The sequence below is a fragment of the Pyrgilauda ruficollis genome, unplaced genomic scaffold (assembly GCF_017590135.1).
Source record: "Pyrgilauda ruficollis isolate IOZ18807 unplaced genomic scaffold, ASM1759013v1 scaffold273, whole genome shotgun sequence".
Classification (NCBI taxonomy): domain Eukaryota; kingdom Metazoa; phylum Chordata; class Aves; order Passeriformes; family Passeridae; genus Pyrgilauda; species Pyrgilauda ruficollis.
In genome coordinates, this window is record NW_024524078.1 from 259512 (window position 1) to 284087 (window position 24576).

Genomic DNA, 24576 nt, shown 5'->3' on the forward strand with positions numbered 1-24576 from the left:
CAGTTCCTCCCTTGCAGCATCTCCATAATAAAAACTCCAACTCTCCCCTCAGCTGCTCCCTCGTGCAGTTAGGAGCAAAAGCAAGTGAGACTCTGAATTTCCACACTATTGTACAGGAGTCCATGGAAAAACAGGGGGATTCACACTAAAAAAAAACCCCCATTGGCTGAGTTTAATTTTTAAAATTAAATATAAAAATTAAATTCTTAAATGAAATCTTAATTTAAATTAAATTTTTAAAAACTAAAATTTTAAATTAATTTAAAGTAAAAATTAAATTAATTTAAATTAAATGTTAAAAATTTAAAATTGTATATTAATTTAAAATTTGAATTAATTTAAATTAAATTTAAAAAATAAATTTTTAAATTAAATTTTTAAAAAATAAATTCATTTTTTTCTTTATCTTGAGGACTTCAAAGTGCTGCAGAAGTTGAGCTGCACCAGCCTGGGTGGAAAGCTGGAGGGAGTCCCTGCAGCCAGGGTTGGTTCAGCTCCCCATCCCCACCCTGCTCAGGAATATTTTCCCTTTTCCCTGTGAGGAGCACTAATTGAAATTCATGCTCGCGTGCCTTCCGAGCTGTGAGTCAGAGCAATAAAAGCACTTAATCACTTAATGAAATTATTGCCTCTGCCAGCGTGGAGGGAGCGCGGGGGAAGGGGGAGCAGGGGCTGGGAAAAACAAAAAACAAATCCCCCACAACTTCCCTGAGGGGTGGGCACGACAGGGGCACTGCAATGTCCCCAGGGGGACCAGGAATGTCCCCAGGGGGACCAGGACAAGCCAGGGGGGACTGGATGTCCCCAATGGTGCTGCTGATGTCCCCAGTGGTGCCAGATCAGACCAAGGGGGAACTGGATCTCCCAGTGGTGCCAGGAGTGTCCCAGTGGTGCCAGGACAAACCAGAGGGCATGGATGTCCCCAGTGGTGCCAGGACAGACAAGGGAGCACTGGATGTCTCTAGAGGGGGCTCTGATGTCCCCAGTGGTGCCAGGAGTGTCCCAGTGGTGCCAGGACAAGCCAGGGAGGGACTGGGTGTCCTCAATGGTGCCGGGAATGTTCCCAGTGGTGCCAGGACAGACTAGGGGGGATTGGGTGTCCTCAGTGGTGCCAGGAATGTCTTGGTGGTACCAGGACAGACCAGGGTGGGACTGGATGTCCCCAGCAGTGCCAGGAATGTCCCAATGGTGCCAGGAATGTCCCAATGGTGCCAGGAGAAGCCAGGGTGGGACTGGATGTCCCCAGTGGTGTCACTGATGTCCTCAGTGGTGCCAGGACAGACCATGGGGGAACTGGATGTCCCTAGGGGATCCAGGACAAACCAGGGTGGGACTGGATGTCCCCAGTGGTGCCAAGACAGACCAGGCTGGGACTGGATGTCCCCAGTGGTGTCACTGATGTCCCCAGTGGTGCCAGGAATGTCCCAGTGGGGCCAGAACAGACCAGGGTGGAACTGGATGTCCCAATGGTGCCAGGAACATCCCCAGTAGTGCCAGGAATGTCCCAGTGGAGCCAGGACAAACCAGGAGGAGAGCCTGGCACCACTGGTGACATTCCTGGCTCCACTGGGGACATCCATGCCCTCTGGTTTGTCCTGGCACCACTGGGACATCCAGTCCCAGCCTGGTCTGTCTTGGCACCACTGGGGACATCCAGTTCCTCCCTGGCTTGTCCTGGATCCCCTGGAGACATCCAGTCCTACCCTTCAGAGATATTTAGGGGAGGTTTTTGCTTCCCTTTGTGGGGTCTCTGTTGGCACCAGCTGATCTCCACTCTGCGTTTGGACAATTTGAATTTGTCCTTTAGGAGCTGTGACCCCAGGCTGAGGTTTCTCTCCCCGAGTTGAGATGTTTGTGGATTTGTGCATAATTTAGAGCTCAGTTATTTTATATTCAGGGCAAATCTTTTTCAAGCGTTGAGAATGAATTGCGAAATTTAATATATTTAAAAAAAATAATAAGAAAAAAAGAGGAAGTAACTTATAAAGGGAAAAATAAGTCTGGGTTTGAGGAAGAAAGTGGGAAGTAAATAAGGAGGATTATGCCAGAGCCTGGGGATAGAAATGTAATAAAATGCAGAATTGAGACACAAACAAACCGATGGGAGCTCCTGGGCACTCAGCACCGACGGGAGAGCAGCAGAGGGGAGGGGGCGGCTCAGGGGCTGCTCCTGGGGAGAAAAGAGATCAGAAAAGTGCCCCGGGGGGGTCGGGGTCTGTGTCACCCCCGCCCCAGCACGGAGGGGTCAGGACACACAGGAACCACCCCGGAGGCACCGCTGTGCTCCCGGGGGTTCCGGGGGTTCCTGGGGGGATTCCAGGGATTTCTGGGGTGATTCCAGGGATTTCTGGGGGGGATTTCCTGGAGGGATTCCAGGGATTCCTGGGGGCATTCCGGGGATTCTTGGGGGGATTCCCTGGGGTGATTTCAGGGATTTATTGGGGTAATTCCAGGGATTCTTGGGGGGATTCCATGGATTCCTGGGGGCACTCCAGAAATTTCTGGGGTGATTCCAGGGATTTCTGGGGTGATTTCAGAGACTTCTGAGGTCATTCCAGGGATTCTTGGGGGAATTCCAGGGATTCCTTGGGTCATTCCAGGGATTCTTGGGGGGATTCCATGGATTCCTGGGGTCATTCCAGGGATTCCTGGGGGGATTCCAGAGATTTCTTGGCATATTTCCTGGGGAGATTCCAGAGATTTCTTGGGGTGATTTCAGAGACTTCTGGGGTGATTCCAGGGATTTCTCCGAGGGCAGGGAAGGACACGAGGCAGAAGTGCAGGGCTGAGGTTTGGGATCCTCGTGAGTGTGCCCCCAGTCCTGGCTCAGCAGGGAGGAGGAATTGTCCCTGCCCTGGTTCCACCGGGGGGTTAAAGAGCCCAGGCTGGCGGTGTTTGGGCCTTTGGGCTCTGCCAGGGGTGGGATTGCAGCACAGGGGTGAAAAACCCCCAGGTGAGCACCCGGCAGAGCGCAGGGTTCAGTGTCACTCTCCCTCTGCCCAGAGCCTGCACTCAGCTGCAGGGATTTGTCCCTCCTGGAACGTTCCTGCTCCTGCCCCATCCACAGGGACCCATTCCCTCATTTCCCATCCCTCGTTTCCCATCCCTCCATCCCAATTCCTCATTTCCCAGTTCCTTCATCCCATTTCCCATACCTCCCTCCCAATCCCTCCATCCCAATTCATTGTTTCTTATCCCAACCCTTCATTTCCCATCTCTCATTTCCCATCCTCTCCATCCCAACCCCTTATTTCTCATCCCTCATTTCCCAATCCCTCCATCCCAATCCCTCCATCCCAATCTCTCATTTCCCAGTCTCTCATTTCCCAGTCCTTCCATCCCAATCCCTCATTTCCCAGTCTTTCATTTCCCAATCCTTCCATCCCAATCCCTCATTTCCCATCCCTCCATCCCCATCCCAATCCCTCATTTCCCATCCCTCCATCCCCATCCCAATCCCTCATTTCCCAATCTCTCATTTCCCAATCCCTCATTTCCCATCCCTCCATCCCCATCCCAATCCCTCATTTCCCAATCCCTCATTTCCCATCCCTCCATCCCCATCCCAATCCCTCATTTCCCAATCTCTGATTTCCCAATCCCTCATTTCCCATCCCTCCATCCCCATCCCAATCCCTCATTTCCCAGTCTCTCCATCCCAGTCCCTCATTCCCACCCCTCAGCTGTGCAGTGTCCCTGGGATTCAGCATCCCCTGCTCTGACACAAACAGAACCCAAAATTCCACGTTTCTTCTTCCCTGCTTGGCCAAACACTTGGGTGGAGCCTGGAAAACAAAATCCTTGTGGTGATTTTAAGGCTGAAGGAAGCAAATGAAATTGGGTTTTTTCCCCTACTTTCTACGGGCCCTGTTCAATTACGAAAGCACATTGGAGTTGTTTAACTCCATTAGAAATTCCCCGTGGACTGGATTCCCTGAATTTTAATCTGGATAAAATTTGGATACTGGAAAAACTACTGCACAACTGGTGTCAGCTTTGGCTTTCTGGTTTTCTGCCCCTCACAAAGTTTCATTCCCTACAATGGGGGCTGGTAGAGGAAGGAAAATATTTTTATTTTCCCCACAAAGCTTCCAAATTTAAGCCTTTTTTTTTCTTTTTTTTTGGTAAAAACTGCAAGCAATTCAATTCCCAATTTAGCTGGTTTTCCAGGAGAACCTGACAAGCGTTCCTTGACGAAGAGCTTTGAGCCATAAGGAGAATAAATGTGAGGCTAATCCCAATTAATGTGTGCAAACAGAAGCCTTTAAAACACCATGTCTCTGCTTAAAACGCCCCTTTCTCCCTCCTGCGCTCACTAAAACCCAGCCAGAGCAGCGGGGAGAGCTGAGCTGGGAATTTTGGAGTTTATCAGCCCAAAACCAGCACGGGCAAAGTGGTCAGACACAATTTCTCAGCCGAGGAGAGCCGGCCTGTCAAATTACCAGCAGCGGGGCAGGAGGCTGGAAATCAATCCAAGCTCCCCGAGCAGCCAGGGAGCGCTGCAAGAAACACAGATTTGTGTAAATACATTTTCAGGGGGGTCAAAACATTATTTTTGCTCCTTGCAATGTGTCTGTCTGGCTTCAAGCTGTTCTCCACTCTGAGGAAACATCGATTTTATTTATTTTAATTTTTTTTTTTTTTATTATTTGCTGTTGTTGTTGTTGTGGTGGCTGATTTTTAAGCTGAAAAGGGCCCAGCTTTGCTGGGCTTGGCCTCGTCCAGAATTCCCTGCCACGAGCTGTGGGTTTGGGCTGCAAGCAGAGCTTTAATTACCACGCAGGTTTGACAGGAATATATCAGCAGTTTTTCACGGGGCATTGCTGCTGATTGTCTCTGCAGCCTGCAATCCAAACTGACAAATAAACAGGGCCTTTTAAACCCTTTTTTCCCCCCTCAAAATAGCATTGATTTTTCAGCTCTGGAGCTGGGAATGTGCTGGGCGTAAGAGGGAAGGGGTCGGGAGGGGATTTTCTGTGCAAAGGAGCAAGAAATGGGTCACGGGGAAGCCTGAGAGGACGAGAGGCTGCCAGGGAGGTGAATTTTTATGGAACAGCAACATCTGGGTGACAAAAGCACCCGGGGACTCTTCTCCACTCTCCTGAACAAAGCTCCCAGCACCAGCAGCTGCTGGAGTGAATTCCTCCCCAGAGGGGCTCTGAGGAGAGGGAACAGGGCTGGATTTTGGGAGCGATTAATGAGAGGGAACAGGGCTGGATTTTGGGAGCAATTAACCTGAAATGCTGCAGTTTTCTTTCCCTGGGCCTCCAGGGAGTGCTGGGTGATGGGCTGGGTGGCTGCTGCTGCTCCATCTCCGGGGCTGGCAGCCCAAATGGGGTTCTAAAAGCCTGAAATTCGAATTGGATTTGAAAAAGCCTGAGATTCAAGGGGAGAGGAAGGGGTTTCTCAGCTTGTGGCTGCTGGAATAAGGATGTTTTTGGAGAAAGGAGGCACCCAGGTGCTCATCCTGAGGTGTTTTTTGGGAAAAAAAAGGGTTTGAGGGCAGTTCTCACAGCAATTATTGTAACCCAGCTGCTGGAGAGCTGTTCTGTGAGAGCTGTCCAAAATAACAGGCAAAGCTGAGCGGTGGTCGGGAATTTTGGACAGGAGTTTTGTACAGAAAACAACCGCAGAATTTTTTTTTTTTTGGGAAATGTCTCGTTTGAGAAAAGCTCCAGCTGGTTTTTTCACTCCTTGTCAGCGTTTTGGAAGGTGAATTTCCTTCAGGGTGAAGCAGCCTGGCCCCCAAGCTCCACGTCCAGGGATTTGAGATAATTCCGATTTCTCTCTCTCGCTGTCCTTCCGCTGTTTTTAGCAGAATAAATCACTCCTGCTTGCAGGAAAAAAACCCGAAAACGTGAATTAATTGTGCCTTTAAAACCAAACGAGGAGGGAGATTGACAAAAAGCACTGGTCCAAGTTTCCCCTGCTTGTCACAGAGCCCTGTTTCTCCTGGTGGCCTGTCTTGGGCTCAGCTTTCCCATCTGTTAAACGCTGCCTATAATTAGCCTGTCTTTCACAACTTCTCAGCGTTTGGCACTCCTGATCCTGCTCCTGCTGTATTTTCACTCCTGGGGAATAAATGTGAGAACAAAACAAATTACCAGCCATCCTAATTCCTGTGCTTTTCTTCTTTTTCTTTTCCCTCTGTCCTGGCCTGGAGCTGGAGGGTCTCAGCCCCCACGGGTGAGGTGACCTTGGGGACATTTCCAGCGGGGTTTGGGCAGCACCAGCAGGTCCTGCAGGGAGCTGGGGCAGGATTTATCCCCTCAGCACTGAAATTCAGGCTCAGGACAGAGAATGAGGGGCTCCTTCCCAGGTTCAGCAGGAAAAGGCACTGGAATTCTGGCTTTGGGTGTGGAATGAGGGGCTCCTTGCCAGGTTCAGAGGGAAAAGGCACTGAAATCTTGATTTAGGGTGAGGAACAAGGGGCTCCTTTCCAGGTTTAGCAGGAAAAGGAACTGAAATTCTGGTTTTGGGCATAGAATGAGGGGCTCCTTCCCGGATTCAGAAGGAAAAGGCACTGAAATCTTGGTTTAGGGTGAGGAACAAGGGGCTCCTTCACGGGTTGAGAAGGAAAAGGAACTGAAATTCTGCTTTAGGACACAGAATGAGGGGCTCCTTCCCAGGTTTAGCAGGAAAAGGCACTGAAATTCTGGCTTTGGGTGTGGAATGAGGGGCTCCTTCCCAGGTTCAGAAGGAAAAGAAATCAAAATTCTTCTTTAGGACAGAGAATGAGGGGCTTCTTCCTGAGTCCAGCAGGATAAGGAACTGAAATTCTGGTTTTGGGCATAGAAGAAGGGGCTCCTTCCCAGGTTCAGAAGGAAAAGGCACTGAAATTCTGCTTTAGGACAGAGAATGAGGGGCTTCTTCCCAGGTTTAGCCGGAAAAGGCACTGGAATTCTGGCTTTGGGTGTGGAATGAGGGGCTCCTTGAGCAGGAAAAGGAACTGTGGGGCAGAGAGGTTTTGCTCCTTTGGAATGTGTTTGGAGATTGTTTACCCACAGGTGATTGTTTCATTGGTTTCATGTGAGTTGTTTTCACTCTTTGGCCAACCAGTGCCAAGCTGTGTCAGACTCTGGAGAGAGTCACGAGTTTCATTATTATCTTTTAGCCTTCTGTAAGTATCCTTTCTGTATTCTTTAGTATAGTTTAGCATAGTATTCTTTAATATAATATAGATCATAAAATAATAAATTAGCCTTGAGAACATGGAGTCAGACTCATTTCATGGGGGCACCCCACAAACACAGCAGGGCTGTGGGTGCTGCCTCCTCTCCAGGCTCTGCTGACTCTGTGCATTAATCCTGAAAACGGAGCCGAGGGGAAGGGCTGATAAATCAAGATATGAGCTGCTAATGAACACACGGTGTGTGGAATAGTGGCAGCCCGGGAGATAATTTAATTAAAAAGACAAAAGAGGAAGGGAAAAGGGAGGAAGCTCTTTTTTTATAGTTAATTCTGCTAATTGTGAGCTCGGCTTTGCTCTGTCAGTGCAGGAGCTGCCACCTCTCACCCCACAGCTCCCTCCCCTCTTCTCATCCCTTGGTCTTTGCTCCTCCAAGGTGCCAGGAGGCTTCAGTGGGAGCCTCGAGCTCCTGGGAGCTGTTTTCTCTTCTGAACCTGGCCTGAAATTCCTCTTCCTTTCCTCGTTCCTCCCTGCCAAAGTGCCCCCAGACCTCCTTTGGGTTGTGCTCCGTGAGGAATTAAAACCAGTGCCAGGGATTGTGCTGTTCCTGCTCCAAAATGTTCCTAACTGAAGGGAAGAACAGGCACAAATCCATTGGGTTTGGGGTTCCTGGGATTTGGATTTTGGGTTTCTGGGATTTGGGTTTCTGGGGGTTTGGATTTGGGGTTCCGGGGGTTTGGATTTGAGGTTACTGGGATTTGGATTTGGGATTTCTGGGATTTGGGGTTTCTGGGATTTGGATTTGAGGTTCCTGGGATTTGGTGTTTCTTGGATTTGGTGTTTCTGGGATTTGGGGTTTCTGGGGTTTGGATTTGGGGTTTCTGGGATTTGGGGTTTCGGGGGTTTGGATTTGGGGTTTCTGGGATTTGGGGTTTCGGGGGTTTGGATTTGGGGTCTCTGGGATTTGGGGTTTCTGGGCTTTGAGGTTCCTGAGATTTGGATTTGGGGTTCCTGGGATTTGGGTTTGGGGTTTCTGGGATCTGGGTTTGGGGTTCCTGGGATTTCTGGGATTTGGGGTTTCTGGGATTTGGATTTGAGGTTCCTGGGATTTGGATTTGGGGTTCCTGGGATTTGGGTTTGGGGTTTCTGGGATCTGGGTTTGGGGTTCCTGGGATTTCTGGGATTTGGGGTTTCTGGGATTTGAGGTTCCTGGAATTTGGATTTGGGGTTCCTGGGATTTGGGTTTGGGGTTTCTGAGCTCTCTCCACTCACAAAAACGATTCGATGGAAACGGAAGCGTTTTGGCAAATCTGAGGCAGGCAAATCAAGATCTGCGTGTCAGACAGGGACAGAAATGGGCCGGAGATCCTGATTTGGAATCACCGAAGGCAAAGCAGCCCCACCTCCCCAGCTGGGGGAGCTTTGGGCAGGCCAGTGATTCCCAGTTCCTCCCTGGCGTCCCCGTGCCAGGAACATTCCCGTGCTGATTTCCAGCACTGGGTGACCTCTGAGGGAATCTCCACCCGGCACACAGACAGCGCTGTGGCTCAGATTGAGCCGGGCTTAGCAAAACCCGGCTTTAGCCGCTCCCTGTGGCTCTGCTAATTCTGCTAATTTCCGCAATTAGCAAACCCAGATCGAAGGCTCGTCAAGGAAACAAATGAGGATTTATGGATCACCCACGGAAGGGCTGAGATAATTTCATTAAAGGTGTGAGGAGCTTTGGGAGGAGAATCAGTGACAAGAAATGAGAAGCAGCCAGGAAAGGAGGGGAGATGTTGGAACACAGGGAGCAGTTCCCTTCAAGGCTTAACCAGCCCTGTAAAATAATTTTTTATAGTGATGGGAATTACTGGGATGAGAGGCTCAGAGCTCATTTCTGATGGAACTTCTGACTTTTCCATTATTAGCTGGTTTCCAGTAGTTTATTTTACCAAAATCTCTTGGCCCAGGGCAGATTTTGGGAGAACGTTTCCCTTCAGGCTGTTCCCATGGATCAGGCAGGTAAAGCTCAGCTTTGGGTTAGACCACGCTTCTGAGGGGGTTGTGGAGGGTCTCGTTAGCATTTTAATCAGCTGGAAGTTGGTTTTAAGAGCTTTAGGAGGGGACAGATGAGCACGGCTGGCAGGGTGAGCAGTGTTTATTCCAAAATGTCCCATTTAGCTGCTATTCCAGTCTTTAAACACCTCACAGGATGGAAATGAGGACTCTAATAATAACAGCAGTAAAACTGAGAGATTTCTCATCTGTTTTACGGGGCTGTTCTAATTAGTCTGGGATTCTGTGGCTGCTGATGGACAGAGCAGGTCAAACCCAGCATCACTGCAGGCAATAATTCAGATTTCACTCACAACCAGGGCTGGGTTTGGCCTGGAATGTGGAAGGGGGAGCAGGCAGGGAGGATCTGGTGGTGGCAGCAGGGATGGGGAAGGGCTGGGAAGGGCTTGGCTGCCTCGTGTGAGCACTTGGAGTCACTAAAAAGTCATAAAAAGGGGCCACTTTGGTTGGGCTCGGGTCTGTGCTTGGTCCTGCCCCCAGGTTTTGCTGCTGGTGTCGATTTTAAAGACCATCTTGGGCCTGGCTGGGGTCGCAGAGCTCAGGGTTTTGTGCAGGAATGGGATTTTTTTGCAAACGCACAGCGGGGCTGTGGAGCTCCCTGGGGGTGTTCCCAGGTGAGCTGGGCTCCTGGGAGGCGAAATCTGGATCTGGTTCGAGGAGTTGTGCCCCCTCAGCCTGCAGAGACATCACAGCAAGGTTTTCTCCAGCCCCAGGGGGCTTCTCAGGGAGGAGAATCCGTGGGATCATTTCCCAGATCCTCTCAGCATCCTCGGGTGCCCCAGCCCCCCCAGGCAGCCCCACCTCCAAACAGGAATTTCCCGGCGTTTGTAAAAGTCCTGGCATTTCCAGAGCGTGTTCTGCATTCCCTCGGGAATCCCCTCAGCATTCCCCATCCCCCTGCTGGCCCAGGGCTGCCTTCAATCCATAAAAACCGAAGGGAAAACGTGCAAAGCTGCATTTTACACCCCGGCCCCACAGGGAGAGCAAATCACTCACCCATTTATCTATTGAGACTCAGACCTATTAAAAATCGGAGGGAAGTTCTGCAACCTTTAAATCCTGTCACAGCCCTTTGTGTTCCTGCTGTTGAGCTTTTTTTCTGCTGTGCTCGTGTCATCCAGGGTTGGGGATATTTACAGCATCTAAATCAATGTTGAGGACATGCAGAATATTGAGGGATCAACTCTACTTATTTCTAATGCACTTTAATATTTTGACTGCCCGAGCAGAGTTGGGGAAATCGCTGTGCTGGAATGATAATGAGGAGTTTAACAGTTTTATGATGGTTGGAGAGAACTTTATGGAAGTTGATAAATCTCATCTTGTAGGTTTCAATTTCTCATTCCCTACAGAGAGATGGGCAGAATGCATTGATACTGCATTTCAAATTGGCCAGATCAGGAGGAACAGCAGCTAAAATCCATTACAACCCAATTACATCCATCAGCTGAAGCTGTGTGCATTCACTCGTGAACATCAGCATTTAATCCATAAAGAGGAACTAATGAGAAATTTGAAAATGGAATCCATGCATCAGTGGCTTTGGAGAGATTTTGCTGGGATTAATGAACTGCCAGAACGTTGTCAACACACTGCAAACCCATTCTCTCCAGGTTTGTTTACTGACCAAAGAAAGATTGCACTGCTTTGTTCTGCCTGTCCCTCAGCCCTGATTTTCTCTGGTTTTGGGTTGTTGCTTTTTCCCAGAGCAGGAAGGGCCATTTCATCCACTTGAAGGATCAGAGACTTGCTCCTTTTCCATCCTTCTCTCGTGGACATCTGGCAGCTTGGCTGCCCCAGCATCCCTGCAGAGATCTCTGGCGCTGGGAGCCAAGGCCACGTGGATAAAAGCAATTTCACAGCAGGGCAGGGAGGGCAGGGTGCCACGGGGGCTTGGGGATGGTCTGGAGCAGGAGGCTGGCGGGGGAACTGCAGTTTGTGGGGTTCCTCATGATGGATTTGCTGATTCTCTGGAAGTGTTTGTGCACACTGACTTTGTGCACACTGGTTTGTTTCCAAACCAGGTGTCTCAGTTTGGAAAGAGAGGTGTTTTTTAAGGAAGGCAGGAGCCTCCCTGAAATGGAAAATGTAAACTTTGTGCAGCCCAGGGAAGGTGAATAACCCCGATGGCAGCTGGAATTGGGGACTGGCAGAGCCTGGGGCTGCCAGGGCAGGGCAGGGTCACTCTGGAGTTTGTGCATCAGGGCAGCCAGAGCAGCTGAGGGTTCTGGTGCTGTGGTGTCTGCTGGAGTTCTGGATGCTGAGAATCCCAGATTTTCTGCACAGACAGACTCTGACCCCCAGAAGAACACTGCATTTGACCTGAGGCTGTGGAGAAGGTTTCCAAAATTGATTGATAGCACTGGGATTACGGGTGTGGAGTTGGTTATAAGTGTGTGATATCACAGGGTGGAAAACTCAGAGTTTGGGGTTTTAGAATATAGTAATAAATATGGAGCAACGTGGAGGTTTTAGGACAGAGGCAGGTTGTTCTTCTTTAGGTGTCATTTCTTAATTGGATAGTTTAGCCTTCAAAGACCTTGAACCAAGAGATAGTTAACCATTTTGTGCCTGGTTAGTGAAAGACTGCAGAACTCACTGCTGTGAGACTGCAACTGATAAGAAATAATAATGAGTGAGAAATAACCTGAGTCTGAACAGGAACCATCCTCTCAAGTGCCTTCAATCCTGACCTTGACAGAGGTAGAAAAAGGAAGCTGAAAACCAGCAGATATCCATCTCCACCCCTTAACGACCCAGCGCTCTAATTGTGGGTAAAATGCACATTATTCCCCCCCTGCAGCTGCCTTAAGAACACCTTGGTACTTCAGCTCCAAGAAAACCCCTCTGAGCTTTTTTTTCCCCCTGCTTCTATCTGTTAAAAAATAATTCTCCTTTTCATTCCCAGCCTTGTTCTCCCCTGCTACCAGAGCGGTCTGGCAAGGTTTGATGGCTCAATATTTATTCCTTATTTCTTTTGAAAGATCCCTGTCACATCCAGCAGCTGGATGGAGTTGCTGTGCTCATCCCCTCGCAGGAATGGTCCTTCCCAGGTTTCCCAGCAGAGCTGAGATCCCAATCACCCTCCTGGTGTGGACACGACAAGGGTGGCGAGGGGGGACAGAACTCAAACAGAATCAGCAGTGAGAGAGGCTGGGAAATGATTTTATCAGGAAAATTCATCCACAAACCCCAGAGGTTTGTGCCCAAGAAGGAGACAGAGGAGTCCTGGAACTTTATTGGAATCAAGGGAGAGCCCATGGGGCGTTTCCCATGGGGTCTATCCAATTTTTAGAGGATGCAGCCTCATTTTTATCCCAATTTCCCTCTTTCTTTCCCCACTGGTTGAGGTACTGGAGAGGTTCAGACTTCCCAAATCCCCTAATCCAGAGCCCCTTCTAATGTATCCCCCCCTCTTTTTCTTTTCCTTGTGTCCATCAGTGGAATTCCCATGGAATTTATGGTTCTTCCCATTGTTTCTTTCATAAATTCCTATGGACTTTATGGTTCTTTCCATTTCTTTCATTCATTTTGGTTAATTTAATTTCATTATGGTTCTTCCTATTCTTTCTTTCATTAACTCCTATGGAATTTATGGTTCTTCCCATTCTTTCTTTTATTCATTATGGTTAATTTCATTATGGTTCTTTGCATTCTTTCTTTCATTAATTCCTGTCGAATTTATGGTTCTTCCCATTCTTTCTTTCACCTCTCAGTATCCAGTTTTATTTCTCAGCAGTCCCACAGTTTGTAAGGACAAATCTCCCTCATTCCTTTCACTGGGGAGGGGGGAACTGGGGTCAGAACACCCGGGGCTGCACAGGGGGAGGAGCTCGAGTGGGGAATCACTCTAACTTGGCGAGTTTTCAGTCAAAACAGCAGCAAAAATCCCCATTTTTCATCCTCTGTTCCTCGAGCAGCTGCTCCAGCCGCACACAATCACCTGCCCCCCCTTGGTCTTCATGGTTTTTTACCAAGTGCAGCTGACCCCTGGGTCAGAATGAACAGCTGCTTAAATTGCCTTAAATTGGAGAGGAATCCTCTCAAAAGCTGCATTAAAAAGTGATTTCAAATCAGTAAATTGGCCCCACTTGCTGGAACTCAAATAAGCAGAACCCCCTGCGGGGTGATGCTGGGACAAAGCAGGGATGAGGGAGCAGGGATGGGAGCCAGGGGAAATGTTTCCAAACTGATTCAGAAATCCATCCCAGAGCATCCTTTCCCCAAATCCCACGGGGTTCTGAGCACAGGGGTTCTTCCTCTCGGGGTTTTGAACACGGGGGTTCTTCCCCTGTGGGTTCTGAGCACGGGGGTTCTTCCTTTTGGGGTTTTGAGCACAGGGGTTCTTTTTCCTCCTGGGGTTCTGAGCACAGGGGGTTCTTCCTTCAGGGTTTTGAGCATGAGGGTTCTTATCTTCCTCTTGGGGTCTTGAGCACAGGGGTCCTTCCTCTGACGGTTTTGAGCACCGGGGGTACTTAGCACAGGGGGTTCTTCCTCCTGGGGTTCTGAGCACAGGGGGTTATTCCTCTCGGGGTTCTGAGCACAGGGGTTCTTCCCCTGTGGGTTTTGAGCACAGGGGTTCTTCCTCTCGGGGTTTTGAACACAGGGGTTCTTCCTTTTGGGGTTTTGAGCACTGGGGTTCTTCCTCTGTGGGTTCTGAGCACAGGGGTTCTTCCTTTGGGGTTTTGAGAACAGAGGGTTCTTCCTTCAGGGTTTTGAGCACAGGGGTTCTTCCTCTGGGGGTTTTGAGCACAGGGAGTTCTTCTTTTCAGGTTTTGAGCACAGGGGGTTCTTCCTCTGGGGGTTTTGATCACAGGGGGTCTTCTTCCTCTCAGGGTTTTGAACACAGGGGTTCTTTTTCCTCTTGGAGTTTTGAGCATGGGGGTTCTTCCTCTCAGGGTTCTTAGCACAGGGGATCTTCCTCTCGGGGTTTTGAGCACAGGGGGGTCTTCCTTTCAGGGTTGTGATCACAGGGGTCCTTCCTCTGGGGGTTTTGAGCACAGCGTTTCTTCCTTTCGGGGTTTTGAGCACAGGGGATTCTTCCTTTTGGAGTTTTGAGCACCGGGGTTCTTCCTCCCGGGTTTTTGAGCATAGGGGTTCTTCCTGTCAGGTTTTTGAGCATAGGGGTTCTTCCTTTCGGGGTTTTGAGCACAGGGGATTCTTCCTTTTGGAGTTTTGAGCACCGGGGTTCTTCCTCCCGGGTCTTCCTCCTGGGGTTCTGAGCACTGGGGTTCTTCCTTTTGGGGTTTTGAGCACAGGGGGTTATTCCTCTCGGGGTTCTGAGCACAGGGGTTCTTCCCCTGTGGGTTTTGAGCACAGGGGTTCTTCCTCTCGGGGTTTTGAACACAGGGGTTCTTCCTTTTGGGGTTTTGAGCACTGGGGTTCTTCCTCTGTGGGTTCTGAGCACAGGGGTTCTTCCTTTGGGGTTTTGAGAACAGAGGGTTCTTCCTTCAGGGTTTTGAGCGCAGGGTTTCTTCCTCTCGGGGTTTTGAACACAGGGGTTCTTCCTTTGGGGTTTTGAGAACAGAGGGTTGTTCCTTCAGGGTTTTGAGCACAGGGGTTCTTCCTCTGGGGGTTTTGAGCACAGGGAGTTCTTCCTTTCAGGTTTTGATCACAGGGGGTTCTTCCTCTGGGGGTTTTGATCACAGGGGGTCTTCTTCCTCTCAGGGTTTTGAACACAGGGGTTCTTTTTCCTCTTGGAGTTTTGAGCATGGGGGTTCTTCCTCTCAGGGTTCTTAGCACAGGGGATCTTCCTCTCGGGGTTTTGAGCACAGGGGGGTCTTCCTTTCAGGGTTGTGATCACAGGGGTCCTTCCTCTGGGGGTTTTGAGCACAGCGTTTCTTCCTTTCGGGGTTTTGAGCACAGGGGATTCTTCCTTTTGGAGTTTTGAGCACCGGGGTTCTTCCTCCCGGGTTTTTGAGCATAGGGGTTCTTCCTGTCAGGTTTTTGAGCATAGGGGTTCTTCCTTTCGGGGTTTTGAGCACAGGGGTTCTTCCTTTCGGGATTTTGAGCACAGGGATTCTTCTTCCTCCTGGGCTTTTGAGCACAGGGGTTCTTCTTTCTCTGAGGGTTTTGAGCACAGAGAGTTCTTCCTCTCATTCATCCCCTTTAATGCTTAACAAAACGCAAACCCAGAAAATCCCCCAGAGTGTTCCCATTCAGCTGGGCTTGCAGACAGCCCCAGGGATGACCAAAATGTTAAAACTGGGGATGTTCCCGCATCCAGGAGCACCTGGAGGTCTCCAGCCAGGCCGGGGCAGTTCCACCCTGCACAGGACTGGGGCAGTTCTGTGGCTGGAGACTCAGGAAAGAAATTTATAATGGAAATAAAACCCTGAGAGCCAATCCTGGGGGGGTTCCATTAAACCCACCCTCCTCTACCTGGGTACAGATTTCCCTCAGTGCTGTCAATTATTTCTGCTTTACCCCTCAATGATGTGCATTATTTGCTGTTTTACCCCTCAGTACTATGAATTATTTGCTGTTTTGCCCCTCAATACTGTGAATGATGTGCTGTTTTACCCCTCAAGGCTGTGAATTATTTGCTGTTTTACCCCTCAAGGCTGTGAATTATTTGCTGTTTTACCCCTCAAGGCTGTGAATTATTTGCTGTTTTGCCCCTCAATACTGTGAATGATGTGCTGTTTTACCCCTCAGTGCTGTGAATTATTTGCTGTTTTACCCCTCAAGGCTGTGAATTATTTGCTGTTTTACCCCTCAGTGCTGTGAATTATTTGCTGTTTTACCCCTCCATGCTGGGAATTATTTGCTGTTTTGCCCCTCAATACTGTGAATGATGTGCTGTTTTACCCCTCAGTGCTGTGAATTATTTGCTGTTTTACCCCTCAAGGCTGTGAATTATTTGTCTGCTTTACCCCTCAATGATGTAAATTATTTGCTGTTTTACCCCTCAGTACTATGAATTATTTGCTGTTTTGCCCCTCAATACTGTGAATGATGTGCTGTTTTACCCCTCAAGGCTGTGAATTATTTGCTGTTTCACCCCTCAGTGCTGGGAATTATTTCTGTTTTGCCCCTCAATGCTGTGAATTATTTCTGTTCTACCCCTCAATGCTATGAATTATTTCTGTTTTACCCCTCAGTGCTGTGAATTATTTGCTGTTTTACCCCTCAAGGCTGTGAATTATTTGCTGTTTTACCCCTCAGTGCTGTGAATTATTTGCTGTTTTACCCCTCCATGCTGGGAATTATTTGCTGTTCCACCAGGAGCAGGCTGATGTGGAATATCTGGGATCTGGGTCTCCCCTGTTGTCCCTTATCCTTCAGAGATCCAATTTTCCTCATCATTTCTCACTGACTTTAACCAACTCTGCAAAACAAAAGAATCTTGAAGCCAAACCCAATCTGCTCCGCCCTCCTTTCAGATTTCTGAGCGTGGTTCTGTCAGAAAACACCTCCATAAATCATATTCCGAGAGCAGGTCTTAACTACCTCCTGTTTTCTTTTCAAATTCCTCTTGTTAATCATCCTGACAGCCCCGACACGCAGAATATTTTGAGAGCCACGTGCTGCAAGCTGTGTGAGAAAGGGAAATATGGCACAAAAATTAACAACAAAATCATTAAATAAATGTGCAGGTTAATTCCTAATTAAATATTTAGTTATTCTCAAAATATTTAATTAAATATGTAATTATTTTTATTATTATTTTGATAGTTATTAATTAAAACATGCAGGCTAATTCCTAATTAAAATATTTTGTTATTTTAAAAATATTTAATTATTTTTATTACAATTTCAATAATTATTAATTAAATCAAGCATGCAGGTTTATGATGTGCACAGTTCACACACAGATTGCTCCCAGTGTGACACAGGCTGAGTGCACCCAGCCTAAACATTGTGAAAGGTTGGAAAAAGGGAAGCTGGTTGGAAAAACGTTGGAAAAAAGGTTGAAAAAGGGGAAGTTGGTTGAAAAAAAAGGTTGGAAAAAAGGAAGTTGATTGAAAAAAGGTTGGAAAAGGTTAAGAAAAGGCAGAATCTCAGTCTGTTCACCTTTTTTAGTAAATGCAGCCTTGCCATGAATATTTTCCAAGGGGGGAGTGAAGGTGGAGTTACAGCCCAGGTCCACGCTGAAATCACCCTGTGAGATTCTGATCCCAAATCTGAGCTGGCCTGGGCTGCCCAGAGCCGGCTCCAGCTGGGCAGGGGCTCCCCGTGGAGGGCACAGCTTCCAAAAATCCCAAAAAACCCCAGATGGCTCTGGCTGCAGGTGGAGCAGCAGCCCCAGGGGTGCTCCTCACCCTTGCCAAGGTCAGGAAGCTCTCACAGTCTGACAGCCCAGCAGCCAATTAGACACAAACCTGAATTTCCCAGCTCCTGCTGGATCCGCAGACTTCTGCACACCCTGGCTCCGTGGAAATGTTTCTTTATCCTTGGGAATTCAGCAGGAGAAGGCTCGGGGATAAATGAATAAATAAATCCCTCCTGCAGCCTGTTGTATTTTTGGGGACCCTCGTGGCAGGGAATGTGACGCAGCCCACCCCTGCCAGGCCAATATTTGCTCTGTGAGCCCCAGCCCTGGCAGGAGGTTGGGAGAGGAATTCTCTGCAAACACCAGGGGCTCATTGGTGCCTGGAAGTTCCTGGAAAGGACAGAAGAAATTCTGCAAAGAAGCTCCTGGAAATAAAGGAGCTGTGGGGTCAGTGGCTGGGGAGCTCAGGGACGCTCAAAGGAGAATTTTTGGGGTTGATTTGGTGGCACAGAGCATCCAGATTGCTCTGAAGTCCCTCCAATTTGGCAAAATCTTTGTTGTTCTGGGGCTGTGCAGGGTTTTTTCCGTGTTCTTTATCACTGGGTTTTTTTCTTGCTCGTTATCACCGATCCCCTGAACTGCACCAGCACCACAAACCCAACCATATTCTCATTTCCCTCTCTTCTTTAAGTATTTCTCAATTTTATGGCCTTAAAAAAAATGGAGTTTGGAGCCTCGGTCATGTAGGGGATGATTTAACATCCTCAGTGTAACTTTGGAGTTTTCCTGTATTTGTTGCTTTTCCTGAGCCCCCATAGCTGAATTCCCAGTGTCTGCACCAAAAGCACCAAGAGATGGAGAATTCTCCATCTCTTCAGGGTTTATTTAAGTTTTTAACAGCACCTGGCCTGGGAAAACGCTGATTTATTTTTGCTTGAATTAAATCATGCTTTAATTTCCCCCGCTTACAGAGAAATTGGGAGTGACTCCTTTGCCCTCAGAGATGTTTACACTGCTGGGAAGTGCGTGTAGACAAAAGCTTTTTTTTTTTTTTTTTCAGATTTTCTCTCCTTTCAGAGGTCACCAGCTGGAATTTTACTCCTCCAGTGACTGAGCAGCAGAAACGCTGTGGAAGGGCTGGAAAAGCTGGGCTAAAAGCTGAGAAAATAGAGCAGAATTTAAAAAAAAATGGGTTTAATTCATCCAACTTCCCCACGTGGCTGGGAAATCCAGAAATGCTCTGGGTTTAAAGGTCCTGTTAACACCTGAAAAAACCCATTTATAAATCACCTCTGCAAAGCAGAATGCCTTTAGACCCTTCAGTTTGGAAAATTCTGTGTGGGAGCGAGGAGTGGGATGGAAATGAGCAGCCCCAGGGCTGAGGAGGAGATTTTTGCACTCCAGAACCACGGGGAACAGGAGATGAAAACTCAATTTTAAGGACACGTTTTAAGTAATGAATGCAGTGGAGTGGAACAGCGACATGAAGTAAGTGGGATGTCCTGTAAATTGATCTGAAAATCGCTGCTGGTTCTGCCTGCTCTGGCAGAATAATTCACAATAATTCCAGGAAAAACGGCTTTTTCCTGGGAACAGCCTGAGAGCAGAGGGAAGGGGAGGTGCCCAGCTGGGAGAAGCAAAAAGAGCCCTGGAAATGCAGTTTTTTGGGGGGGGTTTAACTCATTTCTTTGTGCTGTGAAATGGTGATGGTGAGGCTGGACTGGCTCCCAGCGAGGAGAAAATTCACCTGGCAGGGATTTGTGCTAAATGAGCTTTTAGGCAGCACCGAGTTCATCTCTGCACTGATAATTAGCAGTGATTTCATGGAGGAGGGGCAGGAATTGTGTGATCGTGGTCAGGGTTAAGTAGAAATCTTTAGGGGAGGAAAAACCTTCTCAAATCATGGCAACTTTGCCACTTATCTCAGTAAAAGAGAAGGGAAAATTGATTTGAAAACTGGCGAGTGGCTGTGTTGTTATTGTTGTGAGGGAAAAATTGGTTGTAATTTTACCATGAAGTCAAATTTTACCCCGTGAGTTTTCAATTTGCCTTCACAGAAGGCTGAGAAGAAATGAATGTGTTCCAGAGATAAGGTTTTCTTCTAAGAAAAATCACTTTAATTGGAGAGCAGTGAATGAAAACAGGTCGTGATCACCGCATTCTTGTCTTGTATTTTTATTTTTTCTTTCTTTTTTCCCTCCCTGCTGCACTCCTTTGCACTTCCCAGCTCCACCTTCTTTTATTGCCACTCCAATTTCTCATTGCTCTCGGAGGTGAAGGGACATTTTCATCTGGCAGGGCTGGGTGGGGTAAGAAATGAGCCAGACGTGAGTGATGAAGGCTCTGATTGCACCCCCTGCAGTTCTGGGCTTAAAAAACCCACAAACAACAAAACCCAGGCTGAACAAACAAGGAAATGCCAATTTTGGACTTTTCCAGAAGTTTCGAGACAGATTAAATCCATTTTCATTTCTAATTTACGGCTGAACTCTCGACATTCCTTCTGTTCTCACTGCCTCCCCGAGATTTGTCTGGAGATATTTTCGTTATTGCTGAGGAAATTTGGGGTAGGAAAGGATGTGGTGGTGCTGAAGAGCTTTGGGAATGTGGGGAATTGTCTAAGAGGAGGCGTTTGTGTAGGGTGGGCAGGAGCTGACGGCAGCAGCTTTGGGGTCAGGAGTTTGGGATTGGCCATTTGGGGTTGGGAGTTTGGGATTGGCCATTTGGGGTTGGGAGTTCGTGGTTGGGAGTTTGGGATTGGCCATTTGGGGTTGGGAGTTTGTGGTCAGGAGTTTGGGATTGGCCATTTGGGGTTGGAAGCTTGGGATTGGGAGTTTGGGATTGGCCATTTGGGGTTTGCCATTTGGGGTTGGAAGCTTGGGATTGGGAGTTTGGGATTGGCCATTTGGGGTTTGCCATTTGCGGTTGGGATTTTGGGTTTAGGGCGTCCAGTTTGGCATTGGCAGTTTGGGGTTGGCAGTTTAGGGTTGGGAGTTTGGGATTGGCTATTTGGCACTGGCAGTTTGGGGTGGACAGTTTGGGGTTAGGAGTTTGGGGCTGGCACTTTGGGGTTGGGAGTTTGGGGTTGGCCATTTGACATTGGCATTTTGGGGTTTTCCATTTGGGATTTGCCATTTGGGGCTGGAAGTTTGGGGTGGCCAGTTTGGGGCTGGCAGTTTGGGGTTGGCCATTTAACACTGGCAGTTTGGGGTTTTCCATTTGGGGTTTGCCATTTGGGTTTGGCAGTCTTGAGTTGGCAGTTTGGGGTTTGTCATTTGGGGTGTTCAGTTTGGGGCTGGCAGTTTGGGGTGGCCAGTTTGGGGTGGCCAGTTTGGGGTTGGCACATTTGGGGTTTGCACATTTGGGGTTTGCCATTTGGGGTGTTCAGTTTGGGGTGGCCAGTTTGGGGTTGGCACATTTGGGGTTGGCACATTTTGGGGTTTGACATTTGGGGTGTTCAGTTTGGGGCTGGCAGTTTGGGGTGGCCAGTTTGGGGTGGCCAGTTTGGGGTTGGCACATTTGGGGTTTGCACATTTGGGGTTTGCCATTTGGGGTGTTCAGTTTGGGGTGGCCAGTTTGGGGTTGGCACATTTGGGGTTGGCACATTTGGGGTTTGCACATTTGGGTGTTCAGTTTGGGGCTGGTAGTTTGGGGTGGCCAGTTTGGGGTTGGCACATTTGGGGTGTTCAGTTTGGGGCTGGCAGTTTGGGGTGGCCAGTTTGGGGTTGGCACATTTGGGGTTTGCACATTTGGGGTTTGCCATTTGGGGCTGGCAGTTTGGGGCTGGCAGTGATCTCCTCCAGGTCCCTGCTGGATTCCTGCTGGTGGTAGCACCCAGCTGGAGGAGTTAATAGGTGGGAAAAGTCCGTGGAATTCATCAAAGGCGCTAAAGACAGATTTCCTTCTGTTTATGGAAGAAAAAGCAGAAATGTGGCTTTTCAAACACCAACCCGCCAGGTGCAAATTGCAACATCTGGTGCGAGCGCTGGGCAGGAGCCAGGGAGGATCAAACGAGGAGCTCTGATGGAAAAAGTGAATTTCAATCATATTTAAATAAATTAATTCCTGCTTTGCCCGATGTGTGGAATCTACAGGGGAAAAGAACCTCTAAAATAGGCTGGGTTGAACCTTTTTTAGGGAACTTTATAGGATTTTATGAAGGACACCGGGGCTGTGGGGTTTTTCTGAGGCAGGGCCTTATGGCCATTCAAAATTCTGATTTTCATGAAGGAATTGATTGTTGCTGCCTCTGCCCAGGCTCAGAGGAGGCAGGACCGAGGTGCTGCAGGATCCCAGCAGGTGTGGGGAGGAATGGGATTACCTGGAGAGCTTGTAATTAAATTCTCCCCACTGAACCTTCCTTGGGTTTGGGATTTTGGGATTGTTAATTCAGTGAAACTCTCCCCTCCCAGCTCCACCACTGCTATCCCACCTGGCACCTCACATTTCCCGGGCAGATTGCCCCAAACTCTGCCAAACCCCACAGCTCTCCCCAAATGAGCTTTTTTCCCTTGGGAAAAACCCCATGGATGTCACCTCACCTGAGGGAACCCCCTGAATTTTTTGGTGGCTGAAACTCACCAGGAAATCGTTGATTCCATTAAACCAGTTTTATTTAATTCCTTTTCCTCAGAAAAGGGGATCGACGCTGACAGAACTTTTTTCCCCTCCCCCATAGATAAAATGCCCACAAACCTCTTGTTTTGGGTTAATTTCTGCAAATTGAGCTGCCCAGACCCTGCATTTCCCCTCTGCAGCCCCTCGGGGTTTATTTGCTGGAACAAACTGGACTCCACTTATTTCCCCTCCTTTCCACGGGCAGAAAACGGGTGAAAAATCACATTTCCTGGGGTTTTTTCCTGCCTTGTTGTTATTTTCCATCTCTGGAGCTCTCGTTTTCACGTTGTTTCCCATTTCCTGGGCTGGCTTTGTTTGGCTTTTGGGAGCCACTTGAGGGTTTTTTTCGGGGCTGTTGAATGTTTGATCTCTGGCAGGTGGAAGTGAGGAGTCAAATCCAATGTGCTCAAAGCAGCATCACTGAGAGGGAAATGAGGGCCCTTGGTAAATGGAGAAAAACACAGGAATAACAATGAGCTCCTGCCCAGGATTTGTGTTTTCCACCCCAATTCCCCAACTCCTGCCAGCACTAAATACTTACAGCAGAGGCACAAACCTCTGAAGACACGGGATGAAGGTTTGTGCTGATTTTTGAGGGATCAAAATTGCTAAAACGAGGTGAAAGCTCAAGCACTCCACTGAAAACCCCTCGTGGGCACCTGCAGGGCTCCAGGATTTACTGCTCGGCCATTCAGGGCCAATTAATGGGCTTAAAAAGTTGGGAAAATTCCTTTAGTGACTGGCTGTGCCTCTAATTGTCTAAATATAAAATACAGGGAAAATACAGAAAAATACAGAAAAAATACAGAAAAATTGCAAAAAAAAACAGAAAAAAAATTAAAATAAAGACTCCTTGCCCTGCAAGTGTGGGCTGCAGGAGGCTCTGGATGGACTGAAGAGATTTGGGGTTCAGAGCCAGCAGGACTCATCCCCCTGGCTTTGGGAATTTGGGTTTATTCTCATAACTCACCCTCAGCTCTCCCAAACATTTCTTGTTTGCCCAGTCCTGAGGTGCAGCAGGCAGAGAACGACGATGAACAAAACAATCCCCAGCTCTTTGTGTTTCCTGCGTCCCAAACCCGTTAAATTCAGCCCTGCTGGCTCAGTTAAACTCCTCTCCCAGTGATGATTCATCTGTCCTGACTGGGGCAAGATCAATCCAATCTAAATCCCCATTTCCTGAGAAAAGAACCAAGTTTAAACCTCTCCAATAACTTCATTCCCTTCAGCACTGAGTCTTCCCTTCGCTCCAGAATAATCTGCTCGGTGCCTGTGGCCCTGCATTGTCAGTCTCACATCTGGAGCACCTCTGGAAATGCAAATTAACAGCAACTGGAAGCGTTGTATTTCCATCTTTCTGCTGTGCTCCGTTGTCTGAATATTCTTTATTTACTCCAGCCTTTAATCTTGGAGTAAATAAAGGGGTTTTTGAGAGGTTCCTGTTGATTCAAGCATTAAACCCCCCCCCTGTTATTCCAAAATATTGTCTCAGGTCAGGCTTGCAGCTGCTGTAAATTAATGTCCAGTTCCAAGGGCCTGCACAAAGAATTATGGACAATTTCTGGCCTATTTTTAAATCTTGCAGAGGGCTGCAACAGCACATAAAGATCCATAATGTGCCCAGGGCTTTGTGTTTTTAACTCCAGCTGCCTGAATTTTTTAGTCAGAACTTTGCCAGCGAGTTTTTATTTACAGGCAGAACTCCTGCAGGAAAAAAAAAAAAAAGGGCTTTTAGAAATGAAAACAAAAGAATAATGAACATTGGTGCTCACTTTTTGCATCCTAACAACCCAATACCAGCCTTTTAGGCTAAGTATCACTTTATTGTGGAGATTAAATAAGGTTTTGACAGGATTTTGCCAGCTAAGGGAGAAAAGGAACTTTTGGGGTGATGTTGGGGGGTTTAAACAAGCTCACCCTGAGCTCTGCAGGACCATCAGGTTTCAGTTCATCTGCTGCATTATTTAGGAAGATTTTAAAACCCTGCAAAGCCCAAATCTCCAGTGGATTGGGGGTGGTGGCCCTGAGCACTGCAATGGTTGGGTTTGTGAGCAAAACCGTTGGGTTTTGGTGATGAAAAATGACGTGGGTGAGGAGAGGAGAGCCTCAGCTCCTCCTTGAACTGGGAGCACTGGGAGCACTGGAGGCTCTTCCCTAAAAGTGAAAACCTCATTTCCATCACCAGGTCTGGGTAAATTCCCCGGGAATTCAGAGGGAATGGAGCTGAGAATTGTCCTTGTCCTGCACTGGGAATTCTGGAGGCTTTTCCCTAAAAGTGAAAGTCTCATTCTCACTCCCTAATTCTGGGTGAAGGTAAATTTCTCTGGGAATTTGGAGGGAATTGAGCTGAGGGTTGTCCTGGTCCTGCACTGAGAGTTTTGGAGGCTTTTCCCTAAATCTGAACCCCTCATTTCCATCACCAGTTCTGGGGGAAAGGTAAATCCCCTGGGAATTTGGGGGGAATTGAGCCGAGGATTGTCCTGCTGGGATCACTGGGAGCTCTGAAGGTTTTTCACTAAAACTGAAACCCCCATTCTCACTCCCTAATTTTGGGGGG